We start from the raw sequence: 10,230 nt of genomic DNA, 5'->3' as shown, positions 1-10,230 counted from the left end.
TGAATCGTTGCGTGTTTTTTGGATAACTGCGTCAAGGAGGGCGCAGCTGCAGACATTGTGACATGACATTGACAACAGTTTGACATTGACGCAGAAAACGAGGCTGTCGGCGCCCAATCAGCTGGCAGGCGGCCCAAATGACGGAGATGGTCGCAGTCTCGTTTAATGCGATTTGATTTGACAGTAATCCGGTTATCGAGTCCGCCACCCCACGGCGCCATTCAATTATATTAAATAGCATATGCCTATCGTGCCGATCCACTTGGCATCCTTCGGGACCGGGAGCGCGCTCAATCAATTTATAAATAATTATTATTCTAATTTATTTACTCGTCCCCTCCGGCGCCCCGATAGGCCCGGCTTGGTGACCGGCTCCCCTTTTGTTGTCTTTGCTGATTTGGCCCCATGATGATGATGATGGTGAACGGAAGGAGCCGATCGCGACTTCTCCTTTACTTTTGGGTGCATTCGGCTCCCCATGCCAAGCGACCGGCCACCCCCTAATTCCGATCCCCTCGGGCGTGCTCTAATAAAATGCACGTTTAATAGTGTAAATTGAATTGCAAAATCAAGGCTATGACTCGATGATGAGGACCGACAGTGGTGACCTCAAATCCCTGCTAAGGGCTGATTCCCACACCCCCCGACTTGTCAGTCGACTTTGGGCCCGAAAGGGGGACGCGAACCCCAAGGGAAACCGACGCTCCGCTCTCGCCTGTTTACATCCTATCGCATACTTATAATGCGACAGTTGATGAGCGCGGCAATATGCTTCGGCGATATTTAATCGCACCCCCTGGCCGCAAGGGCTCGTTTAATAACTGCTGCCTGACTAAATCCGACGAAACGCTTGCTGCTGGGGTTTTTCTTCGCTTTTACCCGACAACTGCGCATGTAGATAGCAAAAATTCTAAAAAAAATTGACCACAGACTGCAAGAGTCTAAAGAGGCTCTTACTTCCCCTAAAGGAAAACTAGGACAGTTCGAGTACGACACTGGGGCATATCAAACGCCGGCAACACCGCGTTTTTCTGCCTAAACCAGTCGCTTTTATTTGTCTGAAAGTTTTCTTCCGCAGGGAGGACATTATTTACTATGACTTTCCGCAATCATCATCAGGCAATTTTTGACATATTTTCAAAATTCCATCTGATTTACGAGGTTTTTTATTCAGAAACTAATCAAGGAACAGAGTTGCTGATCATTTATAGAGAAAAGTCCGCTTTATAGCCTGAAGGTACAATTTTTAGTCACCTTTAGATAATTTTCCAGAATTTTTCTAAGTTGCATGAGGTTTCCGCCGATGTTGAGCTGGTCGTAGTTTGACATTTATTTGCTGGAAAACTTGCAGATTTAGATAATTACTTTTGAATCTCGTTTGTGAGGAAAAGGGTGCTTTATAAGCAAAAAACGTCTCGAATTTCAGTCACCGTCAGGCAATTTTTAAGAATTTGTCAAAATAACGTCTGGTTTTTGTGGTGGGTTTTGCCGGCCGGAGTTTAAATTGATTTTCTATGTAGCTTGTATAGCCAGAAAGGAAATTTTGGATTTGGATGGACATTTTTCCATATGGGTCTTTGCCTCAGAAGGAAACATTTCCAAAAAAAAATGTTTTTTTTTTTGTTGAGTTTAGGTTGCATTAGTTCGTGAGTCAATTCGAATTTCGGTTGATTATTAATTTTTAGTTCAATACAAATATTCAGCCTTTGCATCCAAGCCCAATCCGCTGGATGCTGACCCTACTGGATTTCGAAGCTGTTCGCTTTTCGAATGATGGTTTGGATGCAAGAAAATGATTTTAACTGTCTGACTTCTAGTTCAACATCCCCCAGACATTTTTGGGCGTCGCCTATATTTGCCTGAAAGCTTTCTTTAGAAGTTTTTTCAAATAAATCGGGGATTTTTGTCGAAGTAAACGCAGCCAATTTGACATAGTTTTTCCATATCGAAAGGCCACAGAAGAAAAAATGTGAGTTTGTGACTGAATGTAGGGTAATTTTTTTCGAAAACCAATCTTTTTTGGCAACAAATGTTGCTTTGATGTGCGCGACTGATCAAAAGTTATGCACTGAGTTTTTCTCAAAAGTCTCATTATGAATAGTTTTGAGAAAATGCCCAAAACGTAATTTTCAACAAACGCAAATATCTGTAAACTAAAAACCGATCGCGATATTCCATTAGCGCCACTGGACTGAAGGCCTCAATCTACATTTAAAAAGTTGTTTTTGTGTCCCTTTTTCACGCAATTACGTAGTAAACGAGCTTCTGGTGATTTGTTGCTTTTGAGTCCGATTCTGGAGACAAAGTTTCCATATGGAAAGTCCACCAACGCGAAAATTTTCAGAAAACATTTGTGGCTACATTGGCATATCCGTACATTCAAGTAAAAAATCAAATTGGACATGGGAAATTTCGGAAATATTTTACCTCTACAGTAGGTAGGTACTGAAAAACTCTAATTCAGGGCGATTTGATATACAATTCCATAAGTGTCTTCAAACCAGTAAATAGTGGATCTCAAAGTTGTTTCCTACTCCGGTTGGGATGCAAAAAATCTTGCCAACTCCCCGATTTCCAGTTTATTGGTGCACAGCTTCGACATCCAGTAGCTTCTAACGCATTTCTTAGGTGGCTGGCGAGCAGCAAAAGTTTCGGTCTGGCCCCAAGTTAGATTGTTTTATATTCCAGTTGGACGATTAGGAGGGCATGGGGGGAAGTCATCCCCACAGTAGAGCCGGAAAGCAGCGTATGTATATGCATGAGAGCTGCATTGAGGCCCGTTCCGCTCCATCGGCGACAGCGCCGCGACGCCGGAAGTCCATCTAATGTATCCGCAAGCGCTAGACTGGCCCCCCCGGCCTGTTTAGCGGGGGGTGCGACGGCAAAACTAATGCCACATTTTCGTTTTTTTCTTCCACTCACCAAACAACGCGAAACGTTTCGGTTGCCAACCGAAACTGGTCGTCTTCAGTAATGGCTATGTGGGGCTTTTTCGCCCCCAACTGTCCATGACTAATTGCTGGCCCAATTCATTGACTTTATGGCCTCGAGTCGTGTCTCTGGATATCTATGGGGGGCAATAAAAACGTCAGGCCGAGAGGCCCATCGGTCGTGTAATCTTATATCCGATGCTCGTAAAAGCCGATTTTTTACGAGTCGTCCTTCGCACTTTTCCTGCTGCTGGTCAATTGACCAACACAGATCCAGGGTTAGCGGGAAATTTCCTCGATTCTCGACCCTGTCCATTGCACGGCGGAACGTTTGTTTGGGGGCTTTTCTCAAAATATTTGCCTATTTTCAAAACAGGGGGTCTGGCAACGGACAAAAGCGTGGCAATCTTTTGTGGCGCGCTTTATTTGTTATCGGCGACTAATAATTGTAGCAACAGGTTGTCGCCGCATTGTCCGCATTACCATCATAATCATGTCATTCTTTTCGCTTACATTCATGGAATAAAGGGGCAGCTAAGGGATCGTTTCAGGTGGCATCTTTTATTATTGTTAGTGCACCGTTTGAATGCAATGGCTCAAATAGGCTCTTCGTTTCACACTTTAGTGTCTCATCAGGTACGATCACTTTCAGTTGAAAGTTAGTGTGACTGTAAATGTCGCAGCTGATGAATAATAAAATGTCGATAAAGCGGGACATGGTAGAGTCCGGTCGCATAAATCGGGGCCGAAATGCTGATTTCCTCAGTCCGGGAGCCCCAATATTGATTCCGGTGATGCATGGCCGGAAGCGATTAGTCCAATCGGTGCGCCGTATCGTCGATCGACCATAAAAATATTAGCGGTCAAGAATCCGGTCTTTAGGACGGCCGTTAGTGTCCGATGGACTGCGATTGAGGGGCGCTTCCCCGGCTCCCCCATCCATTCGAAGCCCACTTGAGGAACAGTTCAATGAGTCATATTCATTTGCGTGTAACTTTTAATAACCATCATCCAGAGCGCGGCGAAGGGTTAATTAATCCCTCTGCGAGCTGGCGGAGTTGTCATGGTCGCAAAATAATTGTCGCCACTTTGATACGGGGCCCATGTCGAATCGATTGTCGATTGTTCGGGAGGATTTTTTCGAAAAATATCCAGCCGGCCTTGAAGATGTGGCCGAGTCGGGCGCAAGCAAATGGGGAGTGTGCGACCGTTTAGGGCCAACCAACCCTCGCGACCTAAATGCCGACCAATCACTGCCTAGAACAAAAGAATACAGTCTGCGGTAAAAGTTGGCCAACTTGCGTCCCCCTGTTGCCGTTGATCGGCAACGGCCCTAAAAGGGCGCCCGCTCGCGTACACTCAGCTTCACAGCCATTTTTGCCTCGACGTTGCGAGAGGGTTTTTGGTTTTTCCAGATGCCGGGGGATTATTTACGCGCTTTCGGCGGAATGGGGGCCGCTGCGCAAGAAGCCGCCAGCTCGTCAAAGTGTTGTCTTTGTGCGATCGTTGCCGAAACTTTGTCAATTTGTCATTTTGCGCCCATCATAAATCATCAACAGCCTGCCTGCCTGCCTCTCCTGCCCGAAAAACCAACATGGAAATCCGAGACTAACTTTTCAAAGTGGGGGAAAAGTTGGTCTACTTTTAGAGCCAAAGGCCAAATCAAAGGCAAAAACCAAAGGCAATGCGTTTTTGCAATTGTGCACTTGTTGGCACCAAAACGTAGGCGATTTCTAAATCATTCAGTTCTTTTCCCTTCTGTGGTTTCGCTATCCGATAGTTAGTTTATACAAAACCTATTGCGCTTTTATAATTTTATATGGGGTGATTGGCTCAATTGATGTGACAAAATTCACAGGCTCTCGAGGCAAAAAATATTGCGTTTCCGGCAAGATTGTCTGATGTGAAAGTGAATACTTTATGCAGAAATGAATGCTGCGCAGCTAAATTTGCGTTAACTTTGGAACTGCAGAAATTCTGATTACTTTACGCCATGTGGTTTCTCTTTAATGCGTTATTGAGTCCCATTTGCTTTTTTTTGGTAGTCAGTGTTTTAAAATAAATCAAGAATCTTCGACAGATTTTCTGCAGGGCTGCCAATGAAGGCATACAAAATTTTTCTAAGTCCGACATGCTTCTGGTTGGACAAAAATCCAGTTTTTTGGATCTCAACACCAAAAGCTTAAAGACAAACCAAATAGCTCGAAACCGTTTTTGACTTTTTCGTCCATCTCTTTTATGTACAGGGTGATCTCAAAAAAATCAACTTTTTGGTCTTGTACTGATAACTGATACAGGGTGTCCCGAAGTTGTTGGACAACAATGATAGGGCGTACAGAGGTACAAAAATTTCGGATCTGGCTTCCTTATGGAATGACGGGTTTTCAAAGTGAAAAGTTTAAAAAAGAAACTTATTCTTAATTGTTACACCGTTTATTTTGCGTTCGTGAAATTTTTGTAACAAAAGAAGCTCATAGATACTTGTTATTCTGAGTTGGAAATTTATCCGAAATCTTGTCATTGCCCAGGTACGGTCAAAATTAACTTTTATTATGCGTACAAATTTACCGGCGTTGCCAAATTTGGGGATATGATCAAGCAGTGAGGTAGACCCATTTTTTTTCTTCGAAACGGGTATACTTAGCTTGTTTTTCTCGATATCTCTTACGGCTTTTGAGATAAAACACTTTTTGTAGTTTGTAGCGGCATCTTCAGAGACATTCGTAATACGGGGTTGCATGACAAAAGGCTCAAATCTGAATAACTCCCGAAATCTGTGATTCTCGAATATTTTCAACTAAGTGAAGTTTAATTTCAAATATTTCGTTCATTATTGCAACCCGGTATGCGCTGTATTGAATTTTTTTCATCAACAAGTCGACTGTGAGGTGTGATGTTTTAACTTCAAGATTATCTCCGCAAGACTGTAACGCACTCTGTAAATAAACGAGATGGGCAAAAAATTAATTAACATTTTTCGAGTTATCAGGTGTATCTTTAGGCGTATGATGTTAGAATGAGAAAAAACACGTTTTTTGTCCATGTGAGGGCATGTGGAACTTTCACCCGTTTTGCATTGTTTCCTTTGCCAGCCCGTAGAACTTTTATCTGAAGCAATAAATTCTTGCAAAACCACACTAACTAACGATTCAAACAGAAATAAAATCTCTCGCTGCTTAATGAAGAAATTTCTGCAAACTGGGTCTGTTAATGAAGTGGAAACAGAAACACGCGTTCGTCCTGGTGGCTCGACGGCTAATATTGCATCAGTACGTGCAATTGTTGAGGAAAGCCCAACCACATCAATTCGGCATAGATCTCAGGAAATTCGTGTTTCCACAACCACTATGCATCGAATTTTAGCAAAAGACTGGAATTTTCATGCGTACAAAGTTGAATTGGATCAAGAGCTAAAGCCGGCAGGCCATGGGCAACGAAGAGCCTTTGTTGATTGGATTTTGGAACAACGACAATTGGACGGTGATTTTTCAACGAAAATCATCTTTAATGACGAGGTCCGTTTTCATCTTTATGGCTTCGTTAATGGACAAAGTTGTCGCTTTTGGTCGCAATACGAAAACTTATTGGACGGATTTCGAATTGAGAATGTTCCATAATTGAACCAGAATATTCGAGTGTTTCCAAACGGCTAATAAAGCAAGTGATGCTCACATCACTGGCTTTATTCTTCTTTGAAAACACTCGAATATTCTGTTTCAATTATGGAACCTTTTTAATTCGAAATCCGTCCAACAAGTTTTTGTGTTGCATCCATTGAAAAATGCATTCAGAACACAGACATGCATTTAGGAGTAAACAAACGATTGCCTAAGGCAGAACTGAGCAACAGTGCGGACAAATTTCTGGTTGTGGAGTCAGAATGTGGAGAATGTTGATTTGTTGCGTATTTGCGGTAAAAAAAGCTAGCATTTTGAACTTCCGGACTGTTGACTTTGCGGACACGCTGTATAGAAACGCATGGTTGCCAGGTGTGGGCCAGGGTGTCGATTTCTTGCGACTGTTGGGCTGGAGACACAAAGGTTGCAAAGTAGGCGAACGATGCGCGTTTAGTTGGGAGAAAAAATGCGAGGAGAGACGAAATAATAAATCAAACGCGGAGCCAAGCTAATCTGTTCCCATCAGCATAAATCCAGCGAAGGCTGTGAGAGAGCGATGGCCGCCGCTGCCCGTCAACAGAGACGTACAAACGCGTTAATGATTGATCCAGTCAGTGCGGCGTATATAAGCGTAATAAGCGGCCGCGGCTGCATAATTTATTGGACCTGCATTCACGTCATCGCGTTATGGATGTGACTCCGAAAATTAATTTCGGTAGTTGTAAAAGATAAATTAATAATGGCGGTCCCGATGGATGGATGGATGGATGGAAGCGGCAGCAGCAGCAGCAGCAGCAGCAGCACCAGCATATCAGCCCGAGAAATGGACTGGAAGTATCAGGCGCGCGAGGGATGGTAATGAGCTTATTTCTTTCGCTTCTAATGGCCGTTAACGGTGAAAAATGTCCGCCGATTATCAGAGCCGCCTAATGGTTGTTCGCCTCCTTTTGCCCAACGAACGTTTAGCCGAAATTCCGCTCATTTATCCGGCCTCAATTCGAGATGGGAAAGCAATATGGGCAACTCCAATGGGCGGCAATTTGCGGCCCATTGTAATGTAAATAGATAAATAGTGACACCGGCCTTTTTCCGGTTCTTTTGTCGCGCGATCGAACACAAAGGCCCCCACTAATCGTAAGTAATAATTCGGAGTTTCGTTAAAACGCTACTTCCTTTTTACCATTTATTATGTTCTAATTGACCCACCGGTGGTGCGCTCTGTGACAACTCGGACTCTCGCTCATTCTCACAATAGGAAATTCTCCGATTTCTTTGTTGATTAACGATGGCGCACATCTCGACCCCGTAAATTTGACGTGTATCCCGCATATTTCGATTCCCGACCAAAAAAAAGCCTATGTAATAAAAATCCCCCGATTTATATCCGGGCATCGGCTAATTCATCACATTTTATGGGAATTATCATCCAACAGCAGGAATCTGTACCAAAAGCCCTCTTATTGAGAATCTGCCCCTGTTGCCAGTCTAGTGTATTTTTCGCTAGTTTCTTTCATCGCCTGTTGCTTTCTAGGTTGTTTCAAATATGTTTTCCTTTTCTAGTCATGAAGTGGACACCTTTGTCCATACGAAGCCAACGTTTCGCCCGCAGATCCGCAATCATCACGGCAAATTGGAGAGTTTTACGAGGTGCGTAATATTTGTCTTGAATAGGCTACTTGCACATTTAGGGTTCCGCTGCGAATAGTAGCCGATTCATTAAGAAAATGGGCTGAGGTTCTTGGATCCTGGCAATTTTTTGCTTTCGCCGTTCAATTCGGGAGAGTTTTAGTTCCCAGCTGCTCTGGACGTGGACCAGAGTGAGGGCGCGTGGAAGTGGAAAGAGCTCAGAGCATTTTCCATTTCCACAGCTCAAACTCGTCCTCAAGGCGAGGAGCACGGCCACATTTTTGCCGAGAACCTCTTCTCCATGGTATTTGATGGAGGTAAATTCTTCGGGGAATTTTAACTTCCAGCCGGTCTGGACGTGGACCAGGGTGAGGGCGCGTGGAATTGGAAGAACCCTGAACCATTTCAATATCCACAGCCCAAACTCGTCCTCATCCAGAGCTTTAGTGGGGGGAGAACACGAGGCATTTTTGCCTCAAGTTCGGACCGAGATGGGGGCCGTTTTCTCCTTTAAGGTAGGAGGAATTTGCCACACCTGGAGGGGACGGTCTGTTCGTGACGTAATCAACCACAGTGAACACGCGGAAGTTTTTGGGATTTGTATTTTTTTGGAAGAAATAAAAAACCGTTTTAAGCAAATGAGTTTTATTTCAATAAACGACAAAAAACGTTTCAACGTATATACGTTGACCGATATTTAGCACAAAATCACAGGTCTGAAAAATTGGGCGGATGGTCCATCTGGGGCTGAATTGACGCTACCGCGAGACTCGAAGAGGCTCCCCTGACAAGGCGAAGTCAAACTCCTCAACTCCTCTTTCAAACTCCTCAACTCCTCTTTACGGAGAGTCGAAAAGTCTCCCCTGCGGAACCGACCTCCACCTCAACTCCTCCGGAGAGTCGAAGAGTCCGAGAGACCTCCGAGGCTCCCCTCCCAATGCGAAGTCCAACTCCTCAACTCCCTCAACTAACTCGATGCTACCGAGACGAGGAGTGCTGAAATCAACTCTAAGCAACGTCCTCGGTGTAGCATCAAAATGAGGGTTAGGAAATAAGGGTTTACTAATTAGGGACGCAGCTAAAAGGGTTTTTTCCATTGTGTCTCGAGGCAAGTGAAAAAACCCTTCCAGTACCCCAAACTGCTGCCCTCACGTCCGAACCCTCACCGATTGTTCAGGGAGGCTCGGAGCGGAAGAGAAGAGAAGCGTTTGCACTCACCTGAGAAATGTTCCYGAGAMGTATGAAGGTMCTCAGCCTCTTGGCGGTGCACTGAAACAAAGATACTTTTCCTCGTAAACTCGATACCATCCAGATGACAGTTGGAAAATGAGGGTTTACTATTTAGCGGCGTCCTGCTCCAGTCCCCAACTGTGCAACCTTCACGTTTGAACCCTCAGCGAGTCTTGAAAGAGGATGGAAACCTAAAAGAAGAGAAGCTAACTTTGCGCTCACCTGAGTAATTGAGCAGGAGGAGGAGAAGAAGAGTGTTRAGGSGCTTTTGGACTGCTGGACCACTGAAACAAACATACTTTTGGTGCGATAAAAATACTGGGTGACTGAACAGGAAGGGGGGCACCACTCAATCGACCCCCTGGAAGTGAATGTATGGAAGCGGGACGTTGCGTAATGGAAGAAAGGAGTCAGGAGTCGGTATCATTGTCGCGCCATCCTTCACTAAAAAGTATCATTAGTTACGGCAAGAAGTTGGACCCTCGTCTTGCCAAAAGGATTACTTTTCGCCGCCAGCCGAGAGATTGATATATCGGTGGAGGTGGTGGTGGTGGCGGCGGTCTAGGGAAATTTTCCAGTGCATGTGGGGGGAGGGCGGCTGCGCCCCCTTAAAACGTCCGACAGGAGAATAACGAGCGAACCACCCCCGGCCCGGCTGGACGCTGCTGTCGCTAATTGATAAAGTGCTGTTTATTCTAAGGGCTACATGCACTTCCAATCTAGTCGAGTGTGTTTACAGGGCTAAGTGGGGCCGCTTGGAAGATTACCTTTGTCACCAAACATGTTGGGAGAGAATCTAAGACTGGTCGAGTCGGGCACCGGACGGG

The 10,230-nt window shown here is 44.7% G+C and overlaps 1 long non-coding RNA gene across 1 annotated transcript; it reads right to left on the bottom strand.

Annotated features, from left to right (window-relative positions):
* Window positions 1-8,801: 8,801 nt before the first annotated feature.
* On the bottom strand, window positions 8,802-9,938 carry LOC109534783. The gene is made up of 2 exons (XR_007281674.1): window positions 9,626-9,938; window positions 8,802-9,442 (listed from the first exon to the last, which is right to left on the bottom strand). It is a non-coding gene; the product is annotated as an uncharacterized LOC109534783 (long non-coding RNA).
* Between the last annotated feature and the right edge of the window lie 292 nt (window positions 9,939-10,230).

Source organism: Dendroctonus ponderosae, unplaced genomic scaffold (genome assembly GCF_020466585.1).
Source record: "Dendroctonus ponderosae isolate FM_Combo_2020 unplaced genomic scaffold, Dpon_F_20191213v2 Dpon_F_20191213_591, whole genome shotgun sequence".
NCBI classification, from domain to species: Eukaryota; Metazoa; Arthropoda; class Insecta; order Coleoptera; family Curculionidae; genus Dendroctonus; species Dendroctonus ponderosae.
Note: the sequence above shows the minus strand (reverse complement) of the source record. Positions and strands in the feature narration are given on the sequence as shown.